This window comes from Pinus tabuliformis, chromosome 2_2 (genome assembly GCF_031772625.1).
Source record: "Pinus tabuliformis cultivar Carrire ecotype Pingquan chromosome 2_2, CPIR1, whole genome shotgun sequence".
Lineage (NCBI taxonomy): Eukaryota > Viridiplantae > Streptophyta > Pinopsida > Pinales > Pinaceae > Pinus > Pinus tabuliformis.
In genome coordinates, this window is record NC_142300.1 from 187,504,294 (window position 1) to 187,517,618 (window position 13,325).

Below are 13,325 nucleotides of genomic sequence, written 5' to 3' on the forward strand. Positions count from 1 at the left end.
GAGTACCAGCGGCAACAACACCCCAAGTCGCAGAGTAACAATAGCGCTACGTGGCAGTTAGCATACTATTTGGCCTCGCCTAAACATCGTAGTGTCTCGTTTGGGCAGAGAGGGAGGCAGAGTAACAACAGCACTACGTGGCAGTTAGCATACTATTTGGCCTCGCCTAAACATCGCAGTGTGTCGTTTGGGCAGAGAGGGAGGGTGACAGAAACCATTGAGAGCTAAATCTTTGTGAATAATGGCATGTTTGGACTTTAGGGTTGTAGTTCTTTTAGGTACAAAACATAGACAACACCCTTGGTTAATTAGGAATTATTTTCCATAATTTTTAGGATTTAAAAAAATAACGATAAATTGATTTTAGAAATTATTTTCAATAATTTGTACGATTAAAAACATAATGATAATGATAATTTGTATTATATAATAGGTAGATTAAAATTTGGTTTTATGCCTGGGATTGAGGTTAATGTTATTTATTAAGATGTTACTTTTACATATATAATTTAGATTGGAATTTCAATGGTTTTATGCCTGGGATTGAGGTTAATGTTATTTATTAAGATGTTACTTTTACATATATAATTTAGATTGGAATTTCAATTATAATTAGTACAAAATATTGATTTACTTTTTAATGCGCTTTTGCTTTAAAGCATTTATCTACTTTTGATTATACCTTTACTGAGTGTCCAAATGACATTGGAATGCCTGAGATTGAGGTTAATGTTATTTATTAAGATGTTACTTTTACATATATATAATTTAGGTTGGAATTTCAATTATAAAATATTGATTTGCTTGTTAATGCGCTTTTGCTTTAAAACACTATCTACTTTTGATTATACCTTTACTCTGTGTCCAAATGACATTGGAAGTAGACTGTTTTTTTTTCTTTTAATCATACTGCTACTTCCTTAGCATCGAAAAGATTTTGGAAGTTGAACCCAATGTTCAGGAAATTGTACTTCATATTGTATCTTATTTAATCAAATAAGAATTCATGCTTGTTCTTTTATTTTGGTTTGCACATTTCAACGATGGCATCAAAGCCAGTCTTATTAGAAACGGGTAAAATCTACCCTTCCCCCTCTCTAAGTTTGTCAGATCTGCTTTCTGAGATCACCCCGCTCGACTCGAACTCGTAACTCGGCCAAAAACGAGTGCTTTTACGTTTATACTCCTACGGGCTTTCGCTTTTCCCTCAAGTCATGCTTTTCTTCAAGTCGTGCTTGTCATCTTTATCCACTGAGCTCCGCGAGCCCCCCGATAAGCAAGCCCTCCTAGTTTCACAATTGCTAAGAATAAGTATGCATAAATGACAATTAGTAGGCGTAAGTGAAGAGAAGCAGGCATAAATGAATATTAGGACAGTAAGAAAAGTAGGCAAAATAACATTATAGAAGGAACCCACCGAATCAATCCCTGCCGGCCGCGGGATAGGAGAAAACACATTCTAGATGCAGGAACTCACCGAATCAATCTGTGTACGATTGAGGATGGTAGTTGGTGATACCGAATGCATGGAAAGACTGGGCATCACACAATCAATGCTGCCTCCGGTTATATAGGGAATTTAGCACATTGTTGACATGGGATGCTCTTCTCATAATCTATATATATATATATATATATATCTATATATATATATATATATATATATATATATATATATATATATATATATATATATATATATATAGATATATATATATATATATATGGAATCGATGTTTATAAAAGGGGGGGGCTTATCAATAGTATAGATGGTAGGGCTTTAAATGAGGGTAGGCAATCGGCATAAAAAAAGAAATATCAATGGGTCCGGCTTGGGCCTCGCCCTTGAGACATCAATCTTCGGTTCAAAATCAAAATAGAATGAGTTGTTATCAGCGTTATACCTGTGACTTAGAATGGATATGTATGGCTTTGCTTTCCTTCCATATTTCGCTTTGAAAGCACGCACGCAGATTAATAAACCTGTTTATCTGATCACATAACCTTCATAGCTGTTTTAAATAAATTTATATAGACTCTTCATAACAAGAGCTGCAGGCAGCCAGAATTCCTGCCGGACATGAAAAAAATTAATAAAACATAATGTGTAGCTTGTTCCTCTATCCACTTAGCTGTTGCAGCTATTTGGAGCGCTGATGATAAAATGCATACTGCAATATACCAGTATAAAAGGGCTGCATCTAAATCCTTGTTTTAAAACTTAAAAGATACGAATCTTTGTGATGCGAAAGAACATAAATCCCATGCTTATATTTCTATTACTATTACAAGCTTCCAGAATTCCAAACAGTCATCTTGGTTCAAGCATTTAAAAGAACGCAGGGGTGCTGATGCACTTGTTGGATCTACCTAGGTTGGCCATGAATAAAGAGAATATGGTGCAATAAGAATAGTTCGGCCTAGTTCATGCTCTGGATGGAGATCCGCTACATAAGGCCAAGTGGATGCCAGAGCTGCTAGGCTAAGAGACTCTGCTCGGTTACTCTGGGTGGTCTGGTGCGCCTAGTGATCATGTTCATATACGCAATATATGCATATCTACCTGGTTGTTCATATATGATGTGACATAGAGATGTGGAATCTCTGGATTTCCATGGAGACGTTGCATTAGTTGATCTGGAGATCCCGCGTTGAACGTGGTCTGGTGCCGGTCGATGCCAGAGCTGCTAGGTTCAGCTCCACTTGGACCTACTCGACTGGGCTCCTGGGAATCTAAGTCCTGGCAATGCTATGCAATGCTATGGCAGCAGGTTCACTCGCATGGATAAGTTTGCACCTATGTAGAGGTTCCTAGACAATATAGCCATCATCATCTCTACGTCTCACAAGCTCGCATATCTACTTGGCTCCTACCTAGAATCTAGTTCCACTAGCTCTATAAGACATTTTCACATAGGATATATGAACTATATGAACTGTATGAATCTATAGCTTTGTTGTACGTGGATCATGAAACGTACCTATTCGAACGAAGCCTTGCATCCCTCCCTCGATGATAGTAGCTGGGTGGACTATTGGATACGGAACATAGAACTACCAGGCGAGGGAGATAAACCTGGGATCGGGTCTTGAACTATCTTTGCATTTCCTAGACTCGACCCAGTCAAAATATTGACCCAGTCAAGGCAGGGACTTGCTGCGATGCAGCTTCCCTTGTTTAGTTTAGTTATTACATGAGTTATTGTCTATTACTTGCTTGTATATTGTAGTCATGCATTAACTATAATAAAAGGAGGATTGGGATATTTATTATTATCAATGAGTCTGGTGAAAGGGTGTGCATTCACTTTAGAGAACATTATTATTTTACATTAAAAAATGATTTAATTCATGCTTAAGTAAAATTCAGGGTTAGGTGGTTATTAGAAAATACATCTGAAGGAGATTTGATGATATTGTATGTGATATTTCTAAATGAGATGTTGGGGATTCTTTGGGATTATTCTACAATCTAGACAACTTAAAGGAAGGTGCCCCATAGATTGCTAGAATATTATCTCTGACATTTTCTTCGATTAATGGTCATGCAAAGAGAGAGAGAGAGAGAGAGAGAGAGAGAGTATACCTTAAAGTAAACCCTAATTACTCTCTTTTAAATAAATGCAGATAATTTTTGCATTTTTTGTCATTAATATAACTCATGATTATCATTTTTGTTTGTACCTTTGCTATGTCTATAGCCATGAGTGAAGAGTACGTAGAACTTGCTTGCCATTGAAATTGGAATAAAATTGCCATTGAAATTGGAATAAAACAAAAGGAGAATGTAGACCAAATTGTTCAGAAGGTAATTTCTTAGTGAGTTTAGTTAATAATTGGTGTGTTGTAATGCATTATTTAGGCAGTTATCAACGTATTACATTTTCTTTCTCGACTACTCGATGCTTGTGTTACATGGGATTTTTTTTTTCAGTTTCCTTTAAAGAAATTCACATTGAATTTGTTCCATTATGATGGTGTCATAGATAAATGGACTGATTTAGAGTGGAGCAATAGAGATATTCATATAGTGGCATGCAATCAAACCAAGTAGTAATGTTATTGTTAAATCTATTTCTCTTCTTTATGGATACATACTGCAAAATATTTCATGTTAAGTCAATATATTACTTCTCATGTAGGTGGTTTGCAAAGTGTTTCCTGCATCCAGATGTAGTTGTTGACTACAAATAAATTTTCCTTTGGGATGAGGATCTTGGAGTTGAAAATTTCGACACAGACCAATATGTAGGAAACCTTTTATCTAAATCCTTGTTTTTGTATTTCTGTAGTCTTGAGAAAATGAAGTTTGGATTTATATATGCATATTATTGAGCATGTTACAAGATCTAGATGAATGAAAATAAAATGAATCTATAGCGGGCTTTGTCTACCTCCTACCTAAATTATGCCTTTGTTCCTGCCACAACTAGTATATTTGTGGAAAGTGCTACCCCAGTTCATTTGCATGCAAGAGAAAACTACATAATTATATGATTTCACTATCAGATTTATGATGTATCCATAAATTTACTAGACTTGGAATTGGGCAAAACTTGTTGATGCAAAAGAGTCGAGTTTGATCCAGTTTGGTAAAAAATCACGAAATGCTAGGAAAGTGCAAAAATAATGATATAAAAATATTTTAGCAAAAAGAAAAAGTCTAGAGAATATTTTAACCTTGGTCTTTTTTTTTATCTGTTGAGTTTTCACAGTATAAAAGTTTCCAATAGAGATAAAAATGACCAAGCAGTGGCCAAATTTGGGGTAATGAAGGGTCTATGTAGGTTCTCAAACAAGTTTAACTTGTTTATGTGGACTTTGACTCAGTCAACCAAGTCATACTCTTACTTTCTAGTCAAACTCATGTTGACTAAGTCAATCCATCAATGGGCATGTTTGTCTCACATGAGTAGGAAAAACTCGTTGACTTGGAAATTTGTTTCAAACTCGGATTATCATGGGTTTGAGTCACAATTTTGGTAGTACTGACTGCACTGAGAGGTGCTTTACCACCCAGTATAGGGGATATGTTGTTACATAAGGTATGACTATGTACATGACAAAAAAATGAAAATAATCACTGAAATAAATTACACGTTGGTTGCATTACACTTCGAAAAAATAAATGCACATAAACACCAACCTAATACCATGTATCTATGATGGTATCTACTAGCATTTGCACCAGATGTTGCAAAAGAAACGTCGTAAGGCATAAATGTAAATGGTCATTGAAAATAAGAATCAATAAAGAAAATTGCATGCAAAAGTGGACGATAAAGCATAGATTGGACACTTGCATCTACATTCCATGAGTTAAATGTGATATTCATTCGCAATTATGCTTTCTATACATGGTCGCAACATTCACAGAAGACCAAATTATCCATGCCAACCATGTGATTCCATTATGGGTGGGAGAAGGGTTGCTGGCACGAAAATATCACCATCAACTTAGCTACAACCCATTCGTAGTGGGAGGGGTTTATCTCAACCTTTTGGCAGATCATTGTTTGATTGAACCCATTGTGAGAAGCATTGACGGGTGCAGTCTTCTTCAGGATACACAACTTCCTGCGTGATTTGGGAATCCGTGTTGCAGAGGCCGAAGAAACTTTCTTTTGCCATGTGGGTCAGGATTTGAGCACGTTGAATGAAAATGAATGTTCCAGATGTAGTTAGATTTTGTTCAGTAATAACGAACTGTGTTCGGTCCCTGAGTCAACGAGAGTTTCAAAACTATGTTCATTGTTAATAGATGGTAACAAATGTCTAACAAAAATTCCAAAAAGGGTTATTGGGAGAATGGTCTCTCTTAAGGTTCTGGATTTGAGTGGGACGTCAGTGCAGTCATTACCGGAGAGTGTGGGGTGTTTGAAACAGCTAAGATGCCTCTTTTTATCAGGTATGCCCATCAACTTTCTACCTACATCTCTTACAAATCTTGGAAACCTGGAGATCCTTGATCTAAGCCGCTCTAGAATCACGGAATTACCATCTGCCCTTCATAATTTGAAATCTTTAAGGCATCTAGCCATGGATAAATGTGGTCATTTGCAGTATCTACCTTGCAGCATCTCAAGGCTCACCTCTTTGCAGGGTTTGACAATGTATGGATGCACCAATCTATGGGAAAAAGGTGAGCCCAAGAAATGGAAAAAAGTGGCAAGCATTAGCATCTGGCCAACTTAAAGCAACTCACCAGGCTCCATTTAACAAACAATGGGGGCGTTATTACGGAAGGCACATTAGGTAATATGATTCAAATGGACACCCTCATGTTAGAACTCACAAGGATGCAATCTCTCCCCAGTGACATGAATCATATGTCAAAGTTGAGAAAACTGTATATGAGAAAACTGTACATGGAGTGTCTTGACTTGGTTAGAATGGAAAATAGTTTTTGTGCTTTTCATAATATGACTAGTCTTATATTATACAAGTGTGGTATGTTAGAAGAGCTTCCACATTTGCATAAGCTTAAGAGTCTAAAGCGATTAGAAATAATTGAATGCTCTAGATTAAAGAAGTTTCCTCAAGAATTCGGTGACAAGGAGGCATTTTCTTCATTGGAGATATTTTCCCTTGTTGGGTTGCATGAGTTAGAAGAGTTGCCAGTTGTAAAGGAAGGAGCAATGCCATTAATTAAAACATTTATAATTGTAGAATGCTCAGCATTGAAGATGCTTCCGAGGAGTTACTCCAATTTGAAATCACTCCAAATGATAAAAGTCTATGGTTGCAGTTCCATGATGTTGGAAAGTATAAGAGAAATTCAGGAATCCAACAAAATGATAAAGGTGGAGACAATGTCCATAGAGGACACCAGAGACTCAAGAAATAGGTACTCTCAATTGATGACGGAAATGCAAAGTTGGATCTACGGAGAATTTTGGAGCAATAATGATGTGTTCCTTTTCTTAAGAAGTCTTTATACACTTCTGTATATGGTGACTTCTAGGAAGGGTAGTCCATTAAAATTGACTAATATAGACCAATCAATACTCAAAATACATAATATTCATAAGCAAAACATATATTCCTCTATTATGTATATTTATTTACTATGTGGTTTTGAGTGCCGTTGTTGGAAAATATAATCATTAAATTAAAAGATATATTCATCTATTATGTATACTTATTTACTATGTGGTTTTTTAAAGACTCTCATGTCATTTTGTTACAATTGCCCTGTACACTTTAAAATCAACCTATCAATCAAGTACATGGTTGGTGTATATACTAGCAATTGTCCCAAAAGGTACAAAGAGAGGCCGATAAGATTATTAAATTGGAATTGTTGAATTGAAAAGTTTTAATTTAATTAAAATAATAATTTTTGTATAAATTCCTACTTAATTAAAAGTTTTCTTTTTGGATACTCCCAATATTTTTATATGGGAAGTTTTCTAGAAGAGATAGAGATGAACAATTTGAGCTGGTTAAAGTCTTTCTAATTGTTTTTTATTATGGTAAAATTATATTGATAATTCATTGGTTTTACTTTCAAAAACTTGAAAGAATTTGAAGAGAAAATATAAAATTACTTTATGGGATTTGATCCCAAAATCACTTATTTGTAAATACATACTCAATGAAATGTTATTTCGTTGAAACCCTGCACAAATGTTTGATATAAGAAAATAAGCCCAAAAAGTTGAAAGGCTACAACTAAAACTATAATCAACACCCCCGTAATTCCTAATCATTGACAAAATCAAGAAAAAGGAAAAAAAAGACACATTCGTGATAGCAAAGTTACGAACCTTTCATAGTTTGTCATCAAGCATTGCAGAGTACATAATGAAATAGATCAGCTACCTGATTAACAAATAAGCCTCGTAGAATTTTGATAAAAAAAAATTACTTTGGTTTTCAAAATTAAGCAAATAATAATGGATAAAAAATGTATATATGTCCAAGTCATGTAGAAGATTAATTATTGGTAGGGTTGCTTTGTTCCTATATACCGAAGTTTGAGGTTTATGGTATGTTTTGTTTGACAATATATATTATATACTATTAGGTTTGTTCCAATTACCTTTTAAGTTTTATGTTATATGTGTAGTTGCAATAAAAAATAATAGTATTTTTGAAGTGGAAAGATGCATTGTTGTTGGAGGACTGACTCTAGGGTTGTAATGGGTTAAAAAAACGGTTGCCAGAGGGAGAACTTATTCCACAGATTTGTATATAAAAATTGAGTTTTTTTTTTTGCCACATGTACAATACTCTACACCAAATAGCCCCCAAAGAGAGGAATACCTCCATAAACATTGGAAACAAAGGGCTTCAATGCTTAACATCCATCTTCCAAAGGCGCTTCAAGGGTAAATACTTCTGCAAGAAACACTTTCAAATATGTGTGGGGCCCCAAAGTGGGTACTCCAACCTTCATAGGCCATTCTAAATACTTGCATCTTCCTCCAAATGGTACATTCCCCCATCAATTGAGCAAACAAGTAAACCAAGGGACTGACCTTTTCCAACCTATATTTAAAAGAACAAGCATCTTCCTTAAGAAGGCAATTGAGAAAACAAGTAAACCAAGGGACTAACCTTTTCCAGCCTATATTTAAAAGAACAAGCATCTTCCTTAAGAAGTAAACCAATCAACTTATTATGGAATTTGTTTCATTGGAGTGCTCCACCTATTGATGTATCTCCATTTGAATAGGTTCCCTTGCACACATCTCCATGTTATTGGTTCAAGGCACCCACACGTGGAGGGTATCTATTCAGATGATATAGTAACTATTGAACCCTTTCTTTTTGGAATCGACCAATATGGTTGAAGCATCATTGCATCAATTGAAGGTACACAAGGATCTAACATTTTCAGGTTCTAATACTATTACATAACTTATACTTGGTTAAAAAGGTGTAGAAATATTCTACATGTGATGGCCTAGCGATAACAATACAGAGAGAAGATGACCTTCCTTTTACTCTCTTCCACCAACATGTACAATCTCCAAAGCAAACATTCAATTCAAGAATGCTCAGAACTTTCTTAAAAACAAGGTAGATGCAATGAATGTTTAGAATTTCCCTTTGTTGTTATGTTATCAGATAAAGTTTACAACATGGGGATGATCTTGCAACTCTAGCGGCCCCTGTTATATTGGTGGCAACATTTGTGAATGCTACCTACCCCTAGGAGAACTACAAATGATTCTGCCACGAGAAACTGAAAAGTATATACCTAGGATGAAGTTAACAATAGTAAGCATATCTGATCATGATGCATAAAATGCATAATGAAAAAATCCCCATATGTAGAACATAATAAAAAGTACAAAAGAATAGATGACAATGCCCAAAATAAATCTGTGATACATTGCATGGAATGCCATCTGAAAAGCCGTACTATATTTTTCGTTACTTTTCCAATGTCATTTCATTTTTGCTGCAATAATTTCCATGCACTCATTTTAGAAGAAAATCATGAAGTTAAAGTTAATGGTAAGCCTAAAGTGCCCTATCAACAGGAGCTGAAGCCTTTATTTCAAAGGAAAACAACGTTTACCAAAAAAATTATATTTTAAACATGCTATGAATAACTAATAATTCTCGCATTATGCGTGGAGAATATCAGAAAGCAATTGTACTGCTAGTTCCTACTAATGCCTTTGCAAGGGGGCTTAAGATATCATTACTATAAAATGACTCTATATGACTCTCGAGTTCCAGATAAATGCTCATTGGCTCAATTTGAAGCACCAACAACAAAAACATTCTGTTGCATCTTCAAAAGTACTTACAAAAATAAACTACTCTATGCACAACATGCCTCTTTTGAATTGGAGTCAAGATAGCATATTGACCACTCTGAGAGTCTGAAATGTACTTTTCCTTTTCATTATTCTCCTTTTGCTGCTTGCCAAGAGCGGTGATCTTGAAGTGCTCTGAAAATGATTGACCAGGGAACAGAGGCATCCATTTAAGATAATTCGTGAAAGCAGTTCCCTATCAAAGTGATAGATATAAAATATAGACATCTTAGATTTCACACTGTGAAGTTGTCTCTTTCTGAATTGAAGACACTCTAATTATTCTCCAAATGCACCAAGGCTATTGATAAAACAGAGACCCCACCTCTAAAATAGAGTTTCATCCTTAGACAGATGGGAAAAACTTGGTCAGGTTGAAAGGGAGAGCATAAAATTCTTCACTTCTAGGATCGATTTTGAATGAACAGAACTTATCCCATCAATGATGGCCTCTGTCTTTCCTTGTTGAACCCTTCCCCATATGTAGAGTGTTATCCAAAAACAATGCTACACTGCCAGCAACTAAAGGTGGTGACGAGAAAATCACATTGATAATGTCATTGAACTATTAAAAAAGCCATTCAAAAATGTTTAAAGTTAAAACATTGAAATTTGAAGAATGAAGGGAATGTTGCCACAACGAACTGCTAGCCAAAAAATTTCAATTTAGTCCCTGAAAGAAGTTGTAAGAACCCTACCCATCGTCCATGAGTGTGGACTGGACCATGACCAAAAGAAACTGTAAATTCATTGAAGTATTGTGGTACTGATAATCCCAAAAACAGAGAGAAGCCCAAGATGAACTTCGTCCTGAAACTATTTAGATTGAAAAATTGAAGGAAACTGAGACCCCCACTAGTTGCTCATCAAGAATACAAAAAATTTCAGACATGAGGCAAAACCCAAAGAACTGATGTTCTACCCTACAATTTTAAAGCTGCATCGTACAAACTGTCTGCCAATATAGGTACCCAATGAATTGTTGTTTTACCCTAATATGTTGAAATTGCATTGTACAAACTAAGTGTCTACCAATATGAGTTAACCTTAAGGTTTTATGCATACATCCATTATACATTATGGCAACAGCTAAGATACTACTAGTTGACTGACTTTGCAGCTCAGCACATAGGATCTGTGTACACCGTATACATACCAACATAACCAAAGACGAGAAATTACATGGCAGCGACAATGGGTGCTGGAATAGAAGCAAAGATTGCTCCAAATTTTCCTGGAACACATTAACATGAAATTAGCAATGCAAAATCCTAGACTAGGGAATAAACCCCAAAATGAGAACAATATCCCAACTTGAGTTGATTATCACCAAGAACAGAGAAGAATATCATAAATCCTGCTGATATCTGGAGCACCCTGTGACTCCCAACTCATGTCAACCCCAAAAGACCAGCATTTTCACTGTAAATTCCCAAGATAAGACAAATTTCAGAGCTAGTATTGCCAGAAATGGGTCAAGTTGCAGCTAAAGTTGCCAGAAATGGGTCAAGTTGCTTGGTTCTTACACTGATACTATGACCCATTTCCAGTTCCAAACATCCCATCCAATAAAATTCCAATTCCATGTAGAGAGGACCATTACATTCCATCAACGATAATGATACAATCTTCCAATTACCTGAAGCCATTTGGGTGAAAGCAACGAATCCATTTCCTTACCTGCCAGCCTATACCACGGCTGATGATAGATTGAGGGGGAGGTGTGGCACTTGCAAACCTTGAAACAGCATAGAATGCACCAGTAGACTGCAAATTTATGAAAGAAAAAAAAATAGTAGTCAATACCCAATTTTGTTTTTAAATAGAAACCCATAGATAACTATCAGAAATGTCAATGGGATAAAGAAAATAAAAGAGAAGAAAGTATATCTGATATATGGCAAGTAGGCAGACCTCAACAAGAGACACAAATGCTGCAGCCATCATTGCAAAAGACTGTCCATCAAAAACAGGTCCTCCCCATTGAAATGGATATGGAACACTTATCCTGCAGAATAATAAAGACCATGCTGAGGCTTTGCATGAGAACGTACTGTATGAAGTGACATGACAATTAGTATGCATGCTTCTTGTAAGAATGCATACCATTTGGCACCACTAACTAGTCTAGAACGGTATGTTCGGCAATGGGCTTGGGTCCTTTGAGGGGTATCCTTGTATGCTCCACCTACAGTGAGAATATGGGCATATGCCCACACAATAGCAACTGCAATTATGATGGAAAAATGCTCAAATAAAGGCTTCTTACGAGTCTTGATATGTCGACCATACTGAAAGGGAGGAAAAAAGAGTTTAATCAGTTAGTTTCATTCTGCAACAAATTAGTGCCGCAATCTTTCCAATTACAAATCATTTAATACAACAGATTTAAAAAAGCATGGAAAGACTAGGAACAGGATATATGATATATATCTAGAGAGATACACTCAAGAAGTTTACACATAATGGTAATTGGTTAATTCCTTACCTGTGAAAAGAAGACCAGTGCAATAAGTTGTGGAAGCCCTATTTCAATGCATTTCCCCACCTGTAAATAACATCAGAGTACAACACTTCATTTGACTTTTTTTCAAAAAAAAGAGGATATATTTTCAAACAAAACAGAAATTCAAATAGAATAGATATTACAAAATATACATCCCTTTGTTGTTATGTTATCAGATAAAGTTTACAACATGGGGATGATCTTGCAACTCTAGCGGCCCCTGTTATATTGGTGGCAACATGTGTGAATGCTACCTACCCCCAGGAGAACTACAAATGATTCTGCCATGAGAAACTGAAAAGTATATACCTAGGATGAAGCTAACAATAGTAAGCATATCTGATCATGATGCATAAAATGCATAAGGAAAAAATCCCCCATATGTAGAACATAATAAAAAGTACAAAAGAATAGATGACAATGCCCAAAATAAATCTGTGATACATTGCATGGAATGCCATCTGAAAAGCCGTACTATATTTTTCGTTACTTTTCCAATGTCATTTCATTTTTGCTGCAATAATTTCCATGCACTCATTTTAGAAGAAAATCATGAAGCTAAAGTTAATGGTAAGCCTAGAGTGCCCTGTCAATAGGGGATGAAGCCTTTATTTCAAAGGCAAACAACGTTTACCAAAAAAATTATATTTTAAACATGCTATGAATAACTAATAATTCTCGCATTACGCATGGATAATGTCAGAAAGCAGTTGTACTGCTAGTTCCTACTAATGCCTTTGCAAGGGGGCTTAAGATATCATTACTATAAAATGACTCTATATCACTCTCAAGTTCCAGATAAATGCTCATTGGCTCAACTTGAAGCACCAACAACAACAAAAATTCTAATGCATCTTCAAAAGTACTTACAAAAATAAACTACTCTATGCACAACATGCCTCTTTTGAATTGGAGCCAAGATAGCATATTGACCACTCTGAGAGTCTGAAATGTACTTTTCCTTTTCATTATTCTCCTTTTGCTACTTTCCAAGAGCGGTGATCTTGAAGTGCTCTAAAAATGATTGACCAGGGCACAGAGGC

At 35.7% G+C, this 13,325-nt stretch overlaps 1 pseudogene; it reads right to left on the reverse strand.

Annotated features, from left to right (window-relative positions):
* Positions 1-9,690: 9,690 nt before the first annotated feature.
* LOC149192024 (nucleobase-ascorbate transporter 6-like) lies at positions 9,691-12,570 on the reverse strand (annotated as a pseudogene).
* Positions 12,571-13,325: the final 755 nt, after the last annotated feature.